Below are 18,460 nucleotides of genomic sequence, written 5' to 3'. Positions count from 1 at the left end.
CTTCCTGTTTACTCAGGTAATATTATATTATTCTCAGGTCTCTCATGATGGTAAAGACTAAATAGTTATGATTACAGATTTCCTTGTTATCAAATTCAGAAAATAAACCTCACAAAAGATGTATAAAGAATATAAAGTTGAGAAACATTACATGATAGTTTGGGTTGGTAACACAAGGTAAGATAGAAAGTGAATTAGGTCCAAAACTTTGGACTTACAAGATAGGATGAATAATACGGTATTTTCTCTGAATTTGCCAAATGCAAATGGACTTATAATCATGAATGCAATTTTCACCTGATATTTGTTCTTTCTACTATATTACTATGTTAGAGTTAAAACCTTCCCTTTAATTATACAAAAGGGGGAAATGTTGTATGATATATTGATTGCAATAGGACCATAAAGTTTGTTTTGAAACACAGGGCAGAACTAACAACTAGTTGAACAAAATAAACTATAGATGTTTTAGAGCACTGAGGACAGATAGACAGGAAGTAGTAAGGTGGGTCTTAGAGAGGATCTTGGCTTTTTCAGATGGAAGAATTGAAGAGATAAGAGGTCATTGGTAGCTTCTCTGATCATTCGAGTTCTTACCTTAATAGCTGACTTCCAATTTTTATTGATAAAGAATAATTAGGCAAATGCTTTAGTTAGTCTGTTGGAGGAGGCCAGTTGTTCATTCCCAGCTGCTCAGATTTAAAATAATTACACAGACACCATATTATTTAAATCACCACTTGGCCTATTACCTCTCACTTCTTATCAGCTAACTCATATTTTAATTTAACCCATTTCTATTGATCTGTGTATTGTGACATGGCAGTGGCTTACCAGGTAAAGTTCTGGTGTCTGTCTCCAGCAGGGATACATGGCATCTCCTCTGTCTCTACCTCTTTTCTCTCAGCATTCAGTTTAGTTTTCCCCCACCTACCTAAGTTCTGCCCTATCAACAAGCCAAGGCAATTTCTTTATTCAACAATGATATCACAACATACAGAGGGGAATCCCACATCACCTTCTCTTTTCCATTTAACAAAACAGTTATCAAGCAAGAATTACAGTTACAATATTTATAAGTACTTTATCTTTTATCATAACTAAAGAAAACTTTAACTATAGCTATGAATTCTTCAAATCCATCAAGGAATCCAGAAGGATATAATATTACCTAAGTAAATAGGAAGTGCAATGTAAGCAACTTCCAACACTCTAGAAATGACAGAGACATCTCACTGCCTGAACAGTCACACAAAGTTCTTCTGTATCTTTGGAATATCCTATAGGCCCACAGTATCCAGCAGAATTTTCCATGAAGCAGGAAATATGAAGATCTGTTCTGCCTTGTAATAGCAAAGTCATCAGTTGCCTTCTTCTGTGTCCTACAGAATGTCTTGTAGACTTTTTATGAAGCAGGAACCCCGATGGATCATCTCACCTTTAGTCAGGTCAGCAGTCATTTCTGTGTGTTCATATGTAAAAGAATCATTACTAGAACTCAAATCACACATCAACCCCATACACTAATAGTAGGAGATTTCAACACTCCTCTCTCACCAATGGACAGGTCAACCAGACAGAAAATTAACAGAGAAATAAGAGAACTAGTAGATGTAATGAATCAAATGGACTTAACAGACATCTATAGGACATTCCACCCAAAAATAAAAGAATATACCTTCTTCTCAGCACCTCATGAAACCTTCTTGAAAATTGATCACATACTCATAACAAAGCAAACATCCACAGATACAAAAAATTGGAGTAACCACCTGTGTCTTATCGGATCACCATGGAATAAAGTTAGAATTTACGAACAATACTATCCCCAGAAAGCCTACAAACTCATGGAAACTGAAGTCAACTATTGAACTACCTCTGGGTCAAGTAAGAAATAAAGAAAGAAATTAAAGTCTTCCTTGAATTCAACAAAAGTGAAGACACAACCTACCCAAACTTATGGGTCACTTTGAAAGCAGTGCTAAGAGGAAAGTTCATAGCACTAATTGCTCACATAAAGAAAATGGAAAGAGCTCACATTAGAGGCATAAGAGCACACCTGAAAGCTCTAGAAAAAAAGAAGGAGGTGTAGAAGACTAGAAATAATCAAACTGGGGACTGAAATCAACAAAATAGAAACACAGAAAACAATCCAAAGAATCAATGAAACAAAGTTTGACAAACCCCTATCCAAACTAATCAAAAGGCAGAGAGGGAACACGCAAATTAACAAGATCAGACATGAAAAGGGGGAAATAACCTATACTCCTTAATATGTTCCACATAATACAAACAGAAGTATCATTTACATAAAAGAACTCTAAATGAATCAAAGTGTGTTTTAAAATGTACATAGGCTTGGGAGAGAGAAGAAAAAGAGTATAGAGAGTTATAAAAAATTCAATTGTTTTTAGAAAATAAAACAAAGTCTTTAAAGATACATAGTAGACTAGTAGAAAAAGTAACAGGAATAAAGAAAAATAAGCCATGTAAAGATGGAATACACACAAAAAGTCTGGATTATGTATATTATTGTATTTTCTTTGAATTTTTTGACTTTGAAGGACTAAGTACAAAGAGACATTTCAGTGTTTGGGCTGCTAAACTAAACCAATAAATATATTTTAAGATTATCTTGACTTCAGAATTTGGGTCTAAGTATTTGTTGCTTTTGAAAAGTGATTTTGTTTTTGTTTCCACAGAAGATGAGACCTGTGGATTAATTCCAGGCTAATGTAGTTTGCTGGGCCAAGAACACCCAAAAGGTCTCCATGAACACTGCAAAAATTGCTCTGCCAAATAAACATCAGGAAGTAGTTTGGAGAAAACTACACCCAAATTCCCAAATATTTTTTATAAATATTTGTTTACATTTAAAGGGGGAGATATGGTATAGATATTAATAACTTGCATTAGAATGAATATAGTCAGAATAGTGGTAGACAGGGAAAACTAAACTGAATGCTGGGAGAAAGAAGGCAGAGTCAGGAGAAGTCATGTCTCAACTACCAGGAACAGACATGCTGGAACCTTGCTGGTAAGCCATAGCCACATGGAGATACACAGAAATGGATTAATTTAATATATGAGAGCTTTATAGAAATACGCTTAAGCTATTGGTAACATAGTGATTAAAATGAGATAGTTTCTGAGTGGTTATTTTGGAAGTCTGGGCAGCCAGAAACAAACAAGCAGCTTCCATACAACCATGGTATGTGTGCATAATTCTTTTCTTTCAGTTTTTTTCTGATGTGAGATTATTTCCTCTGAATTCATGGGTTTGTTTAATCTCCTTCAGTTGAATATTTCCTTCCAGCACCTTCATTAACACTGGATTTGTGGATATATGCTGTTTAAATTTGAATTTATTGTGGAATATCTTTTCTACCCCATTTACGGTGATTGAAATTTTTGTTAGGTATAATAAACTGGGATGGCATCCGCATTCCCTTAAAATCTGTAGCACATTTGTTAAGGTCCTTTTGCCTTTTAGAATCTGAATTAATAAGCTGGGTATGATTCTAATAGGTCTGCTTTTATATGTTACTTGATCTTTTTCCCTTGCAGCTTTTACTATCCTTTCTTTATTCTGCATGTTTATTATTTTGGTTGCCATGTGATAAGGGAAATTTCTTTTCAGGTACAACATATGTGGTACTCTGTAAACTTCTTGTAAATTTATAGACATATCTTTCTTTAAGTTAGAAATTTTTTTTATATAATTTTGTTGAAAAATTTTTAAGGTGTTTAGCCTGGGAATTTTCTTCTATTCCTATTATTCTTAGGTTTGGTCTTTTCATACTGTTCATCATTTCTGGACTTCTCTCTATTATCTGTGATGCCTGAGATTTTCTAGTCCATCTATTATATTCTTTTGATAATGATTGTATCTGTAGTTCTTGTTTGCTTATGTAGATTTGCTATGTCCAAAATTTCCTCAGTTTTTGTTTTCTTTCTTGCTTCTTTTTCCATGTTCAGGTCTTGAAGTGTTTTATTTGATTCCTTCAATTGTTTATCTTTTCCTTGCTTTCTTTAAGGGTTTTATTAATTTCTTCCAATTTTTATTTATATTTCCTTCAATTTCTTTAGTTGTTCTTTTTTAAGGACTTCTATCATTCCATAAATTTGAATTTAAGGCCTTTTTCTTGTGCTTCAATTGTTTTGGAATATTCAGGTCTTGAGTGGAAGAAATGGCCTCTGTTGGTGACATATTGCCTTGACTCTTCTTTATTGTTTCCTTACACTGACATCTAAGCATCTGGGTTTGGGGTGATTATAGTTCTAGGTGCTGATTTCTGAGCTTGTAATTGTTGGATAGATGTTTTGTTCCATGGTTTCTGTTTTCTTTCTGGTTTTCTGGCCTATGTGGTCTAGAATTGAGATGGGGTTTGACACCTGAGTTGGAAGCTGCACTTCTGGTGATTTCATGGCCTCTCACCAAGCACGAGGTCTCAGTCTGAGACAATGACTGAAACATAACTGACTACCACTCAATTTTCATTACCAATAAATTATGACAAATAAAAGGCAAGGTACTTGCACCTACTTTAGATGTAACATAAAAATAAATATTTATTATTACAAAGTGTAAATACATTTTGCAATCTAATTTCATTGCAAAGAAAACAGCTAATCTTATATCATGGACTGGTTCAGTGGAACTTCAGGACTCCTAGCTCAGGATACAAAAGCATCATTCTGTGTTCAAGAGATGAGTTTGGAATACTGAAGACTTCATGTTAATGATGGTTTTCTGGCTGCTATACTAGTGAAGCTTAGGTTCTGAAAAAAAATCACAGCAGAAGTTCAGACCCCACAGAAGGACTTCAATGGACTTGGAGTTACTGCCTTTCTCCTTCTTCAGCTCATACATGCTCACAGGGCTTATTGGACTTGTCAGGTGGAACTTAAAGGCAGCACAGAAAATAAGCTGCTCTGTAGAGCATAGTATAAGTAGAATTCTTTCTTTCCCTGAGTTCAGTGAAACTAATTTTCTCTACCATGTCTGTAAATTGTCTCTTATTCTCTTCAAATGCTCAATATACTCATGCTCTATGAATAAGGCTCAGGAACAAATTGACATTCTTCCCTTATTGTTTTCTTAAATAGAAAAATTCATAATATATTGAATGAAGGTGTCAAGTCAATGAAATAATAATCTATTGGTTTTCATTAGGAACTCTTTATAATAATGCTGCTGAAATTTTTAAAACTTAATTGATCCAAGGTCACATACTCAGGGATATAATACAGCTAGAAAACTTTTTCAAAGTGAAAGCTACATTTTCATTAAATATTACTTTATCTTCATAATACAAAATAAACCATTGAGGGTTGAAGAGATGGCTCAACAGTTAAGAACATTTGCTGTCCTTGGAGAGGGAAGGAGTTCTGACTCACACATCAGTTGGGCCACTCACAACACTTGTGATTCCAGTTCTAGGGGAGTCCATTCTTTCTGTGGTTTTTCTATGAGTACTGTCTACAAAAGGAAGAGTCAGGGGAATCTTTATAGTATTGAAAATACTAGCACTCATTATATCTACATGCTGATTATATTTTCATATAAGTTCCTATATTAACTGCTAAATTTAAATCATGCAAGACTAGTTTCACAGAATTTTTTCTTCCAAATAACTTAAAAATTATTTGTTAATTTTGAAAAAATAACATTTCAAAAGAAAACAGAAAGAGAATAAAATCCCTGAGATATATTATAAAATATGAAGTTAGTATTTAAAATTTTACTTTGCAGCTAATGTTGTTTATTTTCTGTCACTTTTCACTTCTCATGTATCTAAAATAAAGATATGCTGTTCAGTTCTTTAGACCATTTAAGGTGAGGAGATGGAGTCTATATATCACACAGTAAAGTGTCCTACAATTGATCATGTTCAACTATTGCTGTCCCTTGTAATGTAGGTTTATGCTTCAGTAAAATGCTTAAAGCATTTCCACCATTCCCTCTCATTACTGAAAGAATGATCTACACATCAATTACTCCTGACAACTACTACTACTATGCAATTGAAAGCCACTGAATTTGTATCATTAGGGTTTCCCACAGAATACTTGGATCCAAGTCCCAGAGACCATTGGAAGTGACCCAGAGTTCCCAAGTCACAAAGTTATTACCTAGTCTGTCCAGACACTCAGGGACAGGAAACCTCAGCAAAGAGCTGAGCAGTGAAGGTAGGCCCTTTGTTTACGAGCTACCTAAGCAGCATGGAGATCTGATCTTGGCACCAGGAGAGTCATCACTGAGGTGAGTGAGTTTCTCACCCACGGCAGCAGCCTGGGACAGGGAACTCAGATGTTCCTCATCCCCCCTATACTTCCTGGTCTTCCTGCAAGAGCTATACTCCCTGGATACTGCCTCTCTCTTCCTATCCCACCCAGCTTGCATCCAGAACCCCCCCTTCTGCCTCCCTCCCCTTTTCGGGCACATAACATCACCCACCTCAGCCTGTTTGGGCACTGGGACAGAATCATGAAGGCAACCGGGAGGGCGGTAGTTCCTTTGTCTCAATAGCCTGCCTGCAGCAAGCAAGGTAGGCCCTTTGTTTACAAGCTACCAAAGCAGCACGGAGATCAGATCTAAAAACCAGGAGAGCCATCACTGGGGAGTGACATCACTGGGAAGGTACATCAGTGGGCAAGGAGACCTGGTCCTGTAAAAGAAGATCCATAGGGGAGCATTCTGAGGAAGAGATGGGCAGGCGCCAATGCAAGAATTCAACCAACAATCTGAAAAACAACATGAAACCACCAGAACCCAGCAACCTTACAACAGGAGGACATGAACACCTTAATCAAGAAGAAGTAGAAAAAATTAACTTTATGAAAGTGATAGAGGCCCTTAAACAGCATGTAAAAAATGCCCTTATAGAAATGGATGAGAAGTATAATGAAAGTTTGAAGAATTGAGTAAATCAGTGAATGATACCCTAGGAAACCAAGGAAAACAATCAAACAGATAATGGAAACAGTTCAAGACTTGAAAACTGAAATGAAGGGAAGGAAGAAAACACAAACAGAGGGCTGGCTGGACATGGAAAATCTAGGTAAACAAATAGAGACTACAGAAACAAGCATAACCAACCGAATACAAGAGATAGAAGAGTCTCAGATTCTGAAGATACCATAGAGAAAATAAACGCACTGACCAAAGAAAACAGCAAATCCAACAAACTCTCATCACAAAACATTCAGGAAATCTGGGACACAATAAAAAGACAAAACCTAAGAATAATAGGAATAGAAGAAGGAGAAGTGCAGTTTAACGGTCCAGAAAATATATATATATATATTAATATTATAGAAGAAAAATTTCCCAACCTAAGGAAAGATATACCTGTGAAGGTTCAAGAAGCATACAGAACACCTAATAGACGGGATCCAAAAAGAAACATCCCCTTGCCATATAATAATCAAAACACGAAGCATACAGAATAATGAAAGAATATTAAGAGCTGGAAACGAAAAAGGCCAAGTTACTTATAAAGGTAAACCTATCAGACTTACACCTGACTTCCCTATGGAAACCATGAAAGCCAGAAGGTCCTGGGTAGAGGTACTGCAGAAACTAAGAGACCATGGATGCAAGCCCAGACTACTATACCCAGCCAAACTTTCATTCACTATAAGGAGAAAACAAAATTTTCCAGGATAAAAACAAATTTAAACAATATGTAGCCACAAATCCAGACTTATAGAAAGTAATAGAAGGAAAATCACAAACCAAGGAGTCCAACAATGCCCACAATAACTCACACATCTAAAGACCCATCACCAGCACAACCTGAAGGAGGGAAACACACAAACTCTACTACCAAAAAAGTGACCGGATTTAACAACCACTGGTCATTAATATCACTTAATGTCAATGGACTCAACTCACCTATAAAAAGGCACAGGCTAAGCGATTGGATACAAAAACAGGATCCAACATTCTGCTGTTTACAAGAAACACACCTCAACCACAAAGACAGGCACCTACTCAGAGTAAAGAGCTGGGAAAAGGCTTATCAAGCAAATGGACCTAAGAAACAAGCAGGTGTGGCCATACTAATTTCTAACAAAGTTGACTTCAAACTTAAATCAACCAGAAGAGATGGAGAGAGACATTTTATACTCATAACAGGAACAATTCATCAAGATGAAATCTCAATCCTGAATATCTATGCGCCTAGTATAAAAGCACCCACTTATGTGAAAGAAACATTGCTAAAACTCAAGGCAGTCATCAAACCGCACACACTAATAGTAGGAGACTTCAACACTCCTCTCTCACCAAGGACAGGTCAATCGGGTAGAAACCTAGTAGAGAATTAAGAGAATTGTTGGAGGTAATGAATCAAATGGACTTAACAGACATATATAGAACATTCCTCCCAAATAGGAAAGAATATACCTTCTTCTCTGCAGCTCATGGAACCTTCTCAAAAATTGACCACATACTCGGTAACAAAGCAAACTTCCACAGTTACAAAAAAATACTAGTGTCCACCTCTGTCTTATCAGATCACCATGGATTGAAGTTAGAATTCAACAACAATGCTACCCCCAGAAAGCCTACAAACTCATGGAAACTGAACAGTCAACTACTGAATCACACCTGGATCAAGGAAGAAATAAAGAAAGAAATTAAAGTCTTCCTTGAATTCAATGATAATAAAGAAAAAACATAGTCAAACTAATGGGACACTATGAAAGCAGTCCTAAGAGGAAAGTTCATAGCACTAAGTGCCCACTTAAAGAAAACAGAAAACACACATTGGAGACTTAACAGACTACCTGAAAGCTCTAGAAAAAAAAGAAGCAGACTCACCTAGGAGGAGTAGAAGACTGGAAATAATCAAACTGAGGGCTGAAATCAACAAAATAGAAACACAGAAAACAATCCAAAGAATCAATGAAACAAAAAGCTGGTTCCTGGAAAAAATCAACAAGATTGATAAACCCCTATCCAAACTAATCAAACGGCAGAGAGAATATACAAATTAATAAGATCAGAAATGAAAAGGGGGACATAACCACAGACACAGAGGAAATTCAGAGAATCATTAGATCTTACTACAAAAGCCTATATGCCACAAAACTGGAAAATGTAAAAGAAATGGACACTTTTTTAGATAAATACCGTATACCAAAGTTAAACCAGGACCAGGTAAACAATCTAAATAGACCTGTTAGTCGCAAAGAATTAGAAGCTGTTATCAAAAACCTCCCCACCAAAAAAAAGCCCAGGACCAGATGGTTTCAATGCAGAATTCTACCAGAACTTCCAAGAAGAGCTAATACTTATACTCCTTAATGTATTTCACAATATAGAAACAGAAGAGTCATTGCCAAATTCCTTTTATGAAGCTACAGTTTCTCTGATACCAAAACCACACAAAGACCCAACCAAGAAAGAGAATTACAGGCCAATCTCACTTATGAACATCGACGTAAAAATCCTCAATATATTACTGGCAAATCGAATCCAAAAACACATTATAAAATTATCCATTATGATCAAGTATGCTTCATCCCAGAGATGCAGGGCTGATTCAACATATGAAAATATATCAATGTAATCCATCATATAAATAAATTGAAAGAAAAAAAAACATATGATCATTTCATTAGATGCTGAAAAAACATTTGACAAAATTCAACATCCCTTTATGATAAAAGTCTTGGAGAGATTAGGGATACAAGGGTCATACCTATATATAATAAAACCTATTTACAGCAAGCCAACAGTTAACATCAAATTAAACGGAGCGAAACTAAAAGCCATCCCACTAAAATCAGAAACACGACAAGGCTGTCTACTCTCTTCATACCTCTTCAATATAGTGCTTGAAGTTTTAGCAATAGAATTAGATAACATAATGGGATCAAGGGGATTGGAAAGGAAAAATTTAAACTTTTGTTATTTGCAGATGATATGATAGTGTACATAAGCGACCCCAAAAACTCTAGCAAAGAACTCCTACAGCTGATAAACACCTTTAGTAATGTGGCAGGATACAAGATCAACTCCAAAAAATCAGTTGCATTCCTATACACAAAGGATATGAAAGCAGAGAGTGAAATCAGAGAAGCATCACCTTTCACGATAGCCACAAAAAGCATAAAATATCTTGGGGTAACTCTAACCAAGGAAGTGAAAGATCTATTTGACAAGAACTTTAAGGCATTGAAGAAAGAAATTGAAGAGGATACCAGAAAATGGAAGGATCACCCTTGCTCTTGGATTGGGAGGATCAACATAGTAAAAATGGCAATTCTACCAGAGGCAATTTATAGATTCAATGCAATCCCCATCAAGGTCCCATCAAAATTCTTCACAGATATTGAGAGGATGATAATCAACTTTATATGGAAAAACAAAAAACCCAGGATAGCCAAAACAATCTTATACAATAAAGGAACTTCTGGAGGCATTACCATCCCTGACGTCAAACTCTATTACAGAGCTACAGTAATGAAAACAGCGTGGTATTGGCATAAAAACAGAGAAGTCGATCAATGGAATCGTATAGAAGACCCGGATTTTAAGCCACAAACACATGAACACCTCATTTTCGATAAAGGAGCTAAAAGATGGAAGAAAGAATACATCTTCAACAAATGGTGCTGGCACAACTAGATGTCAACCTGTAGAAGAATGAAAATAGACCCATATCTATCACCATGCACAAAACACAAGTCCAAATGGATCAAAGACCTCAATATCAATCTGAACACACTCAACCTGATAGAAGAGAAAGTGGGAAGTACTCTACAACACATGGGCACAGGAGATTGCTTCCTATGTATAGCCCCAGCAGCACAGACATTAAGGGCAACATTGAATAAATGGTACCTACTGAAACTGAGAAGCTTCTGTAAAGCAAAGGACACTGTCACTAAGACAAAAAGGCAACACACTGACTGGGCAAAGATTTTCACCAACCCGGCAACAGACAAAGGTCTGATCTCCAAAATATATAAAGAAGTCAAGAAACTAGACCGTAAAAGGCTAATCAACCCAATTATAAAATGGGGCACTGCACTGAACAGAGAATTCTCAACAGAAGAAGTTCAAATGACCAAAAGACACTTAAGGTCATGCTCAACCTCCTTAGCGATCAGAGAAATGCAAATCTAAACAACTTTAAGATACCATCTTACACCTGTCAGAATGGCTAAAATCAAAAACACCAATGATAGCCTTTGCTGGACAGGTTGTGGAGGAAGGGGTACCCTCATCCATTGCTGTTGAGAATGCAAACTTGTCCAACCACTTTGGAAATCAGTGTGGCGGTTTCTCAGGAAATTTGGGATCAACCTACCCCAGGACCCAGCAATACCACTCTTGGGAATATACCCAAGAAATGCTCTATCATATTACAAAAGCATTTGTTCAACTATATTCATAGCAGCCTAGCCAGATCCTGGAAACAACCTAGATGTCCTTCAATGGAAGAATGGATGAAAAAAGTGTGGAATATATACATATTAGAGTACTACTCAGCAGTAAAAAAACAATGACTTCTTGAATTTTGCATGCAAATGGATGGAAATAGAAAGCAATATCCTGAGTGAGGTGTCCCAGACCCAAAAAGATGAACATGGGATGTACTCACTCATAATTGGTTTCTAGCCATAAATAAACGACATTGAGTCTATAATTTGTGATCCTAAAGAAGCTAAATAAGAAGGTGAACCCAAAGAAAAACATATAGTTATCTTCCTGGATATGGGAAGTAGTCAAGATTGCCGAGCAAAAAATTGGGATCTTGGGAGTGGGTGGGACAGGGGTAAGGGGAGATGGGGAGAGAAAAGTGAGAAGGGGAGGATGGGGGGAACTTGGGTAATTGGGATGGTTGGAATAAAGGAAGGATGGATATGGGAGCAGGGAAGCATATGTCTTAATTAAGGGAGCCATCTTAGGGTTGGCAAGAGACTTGAACCTAGAATGGCTCCCAGGTTCCCAGTGGGATGTCCCCAGTTAGTTCCTTGGGCAGCTGAGGATAGGGAACCTGAAAAGGCCCTATCCTATGGCCATACTGATGAATATCTTGCATATCACCATAGAACTTTCATCTGGCGATGGATGGAGATAGAGACAGAGACCCACATTGGAGCACCGGAATGAGCTCCCAAAGTCCCAATGAGGAGCAGAAAGAGAGAGAACATGATCAAGGAAGTCAGGACTGTGAGGGGAGGCCTGATGGACAATCAATCCCACAGCAATAGGTCTCAACCTTCCTAATGCTGTAACCCTTTAATAAAGTTCCTCATGCTGTGGTGACCCCCATACCTAAAATTATTTTTGTTGTTACTTCTTAGCTGTAATTTTGGTACTTTTATGAACTATAGCACAAATATCTGTTTTTTCATAGTTTTAAGGCAAGCCTTGTGTGCGCCAGGGCACCCCTTGTGAAAGGATCATTTGATTCCCTCTTTGAAGCATTCCCTCCTAAAGGAAGTATTACATGTTACAAGGACTCACAGGGAATTTATTCAAACCAAGGACTGCTTCTGGAGGCTATTTCAGTAGTAAACAGTTACTATGGAAGATGGGACTCTTTGGTGTATCTGTCTGCAAATTGTGCAAAGTCTTTCCAGAAGACAGCTTGTGTTAGTTGTTATCCATGTGGGCTATTCTGTTTTCAGTCCTCACTAATGTAATCAATACCAACATATTCTAGTTTGTTAATGTGGGCCTGGCTGAAACTGTTTCTTTGGTCTGTCATCAGTGCCACAGTTGAGAAGAAAAGATATTTTTAAACACTCACTCTCTTATCAAGAAATGCCACACAACACAAAGCTAATCTAGCATTTACTCCAGAAATATTCATAATAACACAACAAAACTTTCTCTGTGAGCTTCATGTACCTGTAAAACAGTTGGTCTATATTAAGGATTCAAAATTCCACATGTCCTTATGACAGACCCTTGATCTCAAGATGGAGCTTAAGACTTCCAAGAACAAGAAAATATTAAAATTTGCAGTGTTATGCTCCAATTAATAAATTTCAAAATGATAGCACATCTTTGTTACTTCATAACACCAGATCACCCCTATGTTTCCAACTATAAAATGATCAACACAGCCACACACCACATCTCAGGAAATGAGAACACCTAAGACGGTGGTGCTAACGTGTAATAGGGCTGAGTGTGACTTACTATCTGCATTAGCCTTTTGTCTGTGAAATAAACAACAAAAGCCATGAAAGTGTCATTACTTTTCCTTTGTGTTTTCAATAGAACATGAGAAGTTTCTGGGACACTCAGTAACAGGAGTGGGAGGAAGAGAAGGCTGGTTGTTTATGATGATGGCTCTAAGCTGACTGACCAATTGAACCACTAAAAGAAAAAGCTAAAAGCACCTATCTAGAGTTGAAAAGGAAAAATAAAACACAAGCTAGAAAATATCCACAGTAATACATAGGCATAACGCAAAACTAAGAAACAAACAAACACATAAATAAGTGAAACCCCACCCCCAAGTTCCCACAGTGAAATAGCTCACATGAAGTCTTCAGAACAGACGTGAAGAGATTGTGACAGCAGAGGAAAGAAAGGCAGCTGCCACTGAATGAGATTCATGATGGAGAGTAATACTACAAATAAAGCATCTTAACAGAGACCAGAGGAGATAAGTTCAACACTATCTTCACAGGGTGATAGAGATGGAACCTGGTTCATAGCAGCCTTTCCTACAATAACAGCAGAGCTAAGATCATGTTTGTGGCATTATGACTATAGTGAATAAATGTCAGCAAAATACTCCCGTGCAGAAGACAACAAAAGCAGCCCCAAAGAAGAGTTATACTTGTCCAGAATCACTACAACACACATTGAAAAACATCTAGTATGACAAAGTCACAGGACAACAGAAGGCGAAACCATTGTCACGAAGAAGCTTGTTGTTAGGCAGAACAAGTCACAGTTAGACACCTTCAGCTTCCCAGGTACATTAATGGGGACACTGGCGCTAAAGAGTCACTGGACTTTCATTCCTCGCAAGTCTTTGTCACATTTGCTATCCTGTGTCAATTTATCACAACAACATAGAGATACGTACATATATATACATATATATATATACACATAATATATACATATGTAGATACATGCATGCAGATATACATGTATAACAAAAGATATTTAGCATTACATGATCCACAGTATCAATATTAAAACCATACAGCCATTCTAGATTCTGATCTTCTCTGGGCGGTGGTGGCACATGCCTTTAATCCCAGCACTTGGGAGGCAGAGGCAGGTGTATCTTTGTGAGTTCGAGGCCAGCCTGGTCTACAAGAGCTAGTTCCAGGACAGGCTCCAAAATCACAGAGAAACCCTGTCTTGAAAAACCAAAAAAAAAAAAAAAAAAAGATTCTGATCTTCCACTTACCTATTATATATATAATATAATATTATCATGATATATACAATACATATAAAGACATATATGCATTACTATATAAGCAGGTTTTGCATATACATGCTGAATAGAATTTAAATCTCATCTCTACTCACTGTCACTTAGATTTAGACCTATCTTCCTTACCTCATTAAATTTCTGCATCTGTATGCCATTTTCAAAAGGGTGAGTATGTAGCTTGTCAGTTCATAAGCTCATTTTTCATCTACAGCACCACCAAGGTGCCCATTATGTAATCTGATGTTTACTTGTCCTTGTTGTGTTTTCTAAATGTATATTATTGTCACTATTTGATTAATTTCTTCACTCACTCATGCTTTTATACAGCAGTCTTGATTGATGGCCCTGCCTGTGTAGATCCTGAGAGCAAGCCTGCAGCATCATGACAACTGCTTTTAGTGAGTTGCTTAGTGTTGGCGTAATCTCATGGTAGCCATCATGGCCTACAAGGTGAACTAGAGGACAGTTCAGAGAGTTAAGAAACTTGCTGGAATTCAAAAGCCAATTATAGAATAAATACTACTCAATCTCATGTCTGAAGTTGATTTCATGTCCATTTCATGTTTAAAGGGAAGAACCACAAGGAAGCAGAGGGTCCTCCCAGTGGCAAGACTGTCCTGCATGCAGACTGTGGAGGACACTTGACATCTGTTTATTATTTTTGACTATTCATGGCATAGAAGGGTATTTGGGTAAGTAAAGAGACTCAAGTGAATAGAAAGTCCAACTTCAGGTTTTTCTTTTGTTGCAAATTGGGTTACATAAAATAGTTTATAAAAAGAAGTCTCTTGCATAGAAATGCATTGCCAATCAAATAATTCTTAAAGACTCAAAAATTGAATAATATCATTCCTAAAAAAACATGGAGTCATAGTGCTGTTATAATATTTCTATTTTGATATATGTGACTATCTACCAACCTATATGTCATCTATATTTCTAACTTGATTACCTATAATCAGTTTATCTATCTATCATCTATCTAATGTCTAATCACACACACTGGAACATTGGATCGTACATAAGATCATCTGGAGAGGGTGAAAGAAAAAACAGAGTAGGCTGTTCTTTGTTACAGAATCTCACACAGCCCTAAATATCATATCCTGTAGATTTATGACTAAATAAATGGATCAAGAATGGAGAGGAGTAAGAAACAATTTTATAGGGTCATTTATCACTCAGAGGTCCAGTTCATAAACTTATACATCAATTCCATGGTTCCACCCCAAGTTCTAAGAGTGTCAGAGAAGAAGACCAAGATTTATATAGCTGTGGAGATGAGATGACAGTAGATATTTTCTTTACTGTATGTTTATAATTTTCTTCTCAGAAGATATACAATAAGGGTAACGTGAAGGAGAAGTGTCTTAGCTTAATGGCTTCTACAATAATACAGACTCCTGACTACAACCTTTACCAAAATAATGAAGAAATGTAAAACATTATCCAATTAATATTAATCTGTTGTACTACTCCAAGAGTATTAAAAGTTATGAGTTAAAATACTGAAAATTGGGAAAATGATTTTACTGTTTTGAATTAATTTTATCAAAGACAAATTAATTAAAGATGGCAAATAAATCTCTAAACATTATATTTTAGCCAAGAACAAAGGCACATAAAGGAATAGTTTCATAATGTTCTCATCAAAAATTTATGATTATGATTTCTGTTTCCTAATCTGAAGTACAAATTAAAATATCCACAAGTATAAATAAGTGTAATGGATAACCAACTGAATATAAGCCATATTTATCTAATTAAATGTTGCAGATGAGCCTAGATCAAATTCAGGTTGTTATTTCTTCTTTTTTTTTTCTTCATTAGTTACTTGTCATGGGAATGAAAGAGATTTGGATGTCATTTGTTGACCACAAGACACTGTGATTTGGATTGACTAGACAGGACATTTGTTATTATACTTTACACAAATGCATTCTGATTCAAAAACAAGTGATAAAAAGTGTATCAAGAATCAGGACAAAGAAATGCAATGTCTGTTTGAAGGAGAATAATTAAGAAAAAAGAAGTACATTTATTTGGGGGGTTATTGTTGTGTACATTTTATTAACTATAGAAAATAAATGCAATCAACCTATTCTACCAACAGATAAATGGATAATATGTGCATACATGTAAACCAGTGCACAATGAGAAAAGAGAAAAAGAAATGCTAAACGCAAGGGGATGAGGAAGAACTGAAAATAGGTAATAGCTAGGTAAGATGATAAAAAAATCCAGTTGCTTTCTAGTTCTAATTATGTTGCATTTCTTTGTTATGGGCAGTGTATAAGTGTATAAATGTATTCAACACTGAAGGAAAAAATTAAATATGAAGCTACATGTCTTGAATGACAACTCTTATTGTTCATTAAATTTTATGGTCCTGTGTATGGGTAATTTTATGTGAGTTTTTTTTTTAAAGATTTTTGTTATAATGAATTTTAATTTGAAAGGAAGACACTTTGATTGTAAAGATGCAGAACAGCTCAAAATCATGGTGTGAAGCTCCATAGTATTGATCACATAACTGACAATACACAAGTGACTGCCATGTAAAGACAGTTTTTACAGACATTAGAAATAACAGGCTCTAACATAAGTGTGCCACAAATAGCTAGAAGTCTTACAAAGGAATAGTGAGAAGATTTCCATGGAGGTTGTCATAGAAATGATAAACAACTGGAAAAGAGCCTGGCTACATTCTGCCCTGCTATAGGTTGAAGCAGTTTCTTACTAACTAATGACAATAAAAATGTATTCATAGCATACAGAGGGGAATCTCACATCATCTCCCATTTTCTGTCTAAATAAACAGGATGGTTCTGACTTTAATATAGTAAAATTACATATAAGAAACAGGCATCAAGCAAGAATTACAGTTATAATATTTTTTAGTAAATTTAAAGTGTTATAGCTAATTTATTTTTATCATAACTAATCAAAACTATAACTATCTGTCTTCAAATATCAAAGACCCCAGAAGGACATAATATTGCCTAGAAAAACAGGAAGCACATTATAAGCAACATCCAAAACTTTAGAATTGACAGACTCATCATGCTACCTGGACAGTCACCCAAAGTTTTCTGTAATGCTGGGGAACTCATCTTCAGTCTATAGGTCCATAGTATCTTGCAGAAATTTTAATGGCTGCTTTGCCTGTCTTGGCTGTTTGTCAGTCACTTCTGAATCCTGCAAAATGTCTGGAAGTTTCTTCTGTGAAGCAGGTACCCTGAAGGACCAACCTGTCTTTTGGAATGTTCAGCAATTTATTTTTTTATGGGCCCACCATGTCCAGTTCATAAAACAAACTGTCAAGCAATCCTGACAAGAGTATTTTCTTGCCTAAATGCCTAGTCTTTTCACATTAAAGGCAAATTCCATAATAAGTTCTTTTCAAGACCCATCAACCTTTTGAAGTAGATTGGTGCTGCCCAAACCATATAGGTCTTATTGTTGAGAAAAGTCTAAGTTCTTAAGACATTTTAAATACCATAGTCTGTAGGTATTTGAAGTGTTAAAGATCATGTAACTGAAATATATTTTTATATATCTTGAAAAATCTAATATGACTACAAGTTTGACTATTATAAATGACTATTAATCTGTAATTTTAATTAGACATCATCTTTTTAAATGAGCTGTATGAACATAATACCTTAAACAATAGCAGAAATACATATGCACAGTGTAACAAAGTTGACCTTAAATTTGTATCAATAAAACAACATCCGTACCAATACAAAACAGTCATCTCTATACCATATCGTTCTTTCAATGAAAACAAGCACTTCTAAACAACCATTTTGGGAATTTTGGCATTGTTTGCTCCAAACTGCTTCCTTCTGTTTGCTTGACAATGTATTTTTAGGTTTAATGGAAAACTTTTTGGTGGGGTCTTGTTCTATCAAACCACATTAGCCTGTAAGGAATCTACATGTTCCTATTATCTGTAGAAAAAAAATACAACCTCTTTTCTAAAGCAACATATTCTTAGACCCAAAATTTGAAGTCAAGAT

This window comes from Chionomys nivalis, chromosome 6, assembly GCF_950005125.1.
Source record: "Chionomys nivalis chromosome 6, mChiNiv1.1, whole genome shotgun sequence".
Taxonomy (NCBI): domain Eukaryota; kingdom Metazoa; phylum Chordata; class Mammalia; order Rodentia; family Cricetidae; genus Chionomys; species Chionomys nivalis.
Note: the sequence above shows the minus strand (reverse complement) of the source record.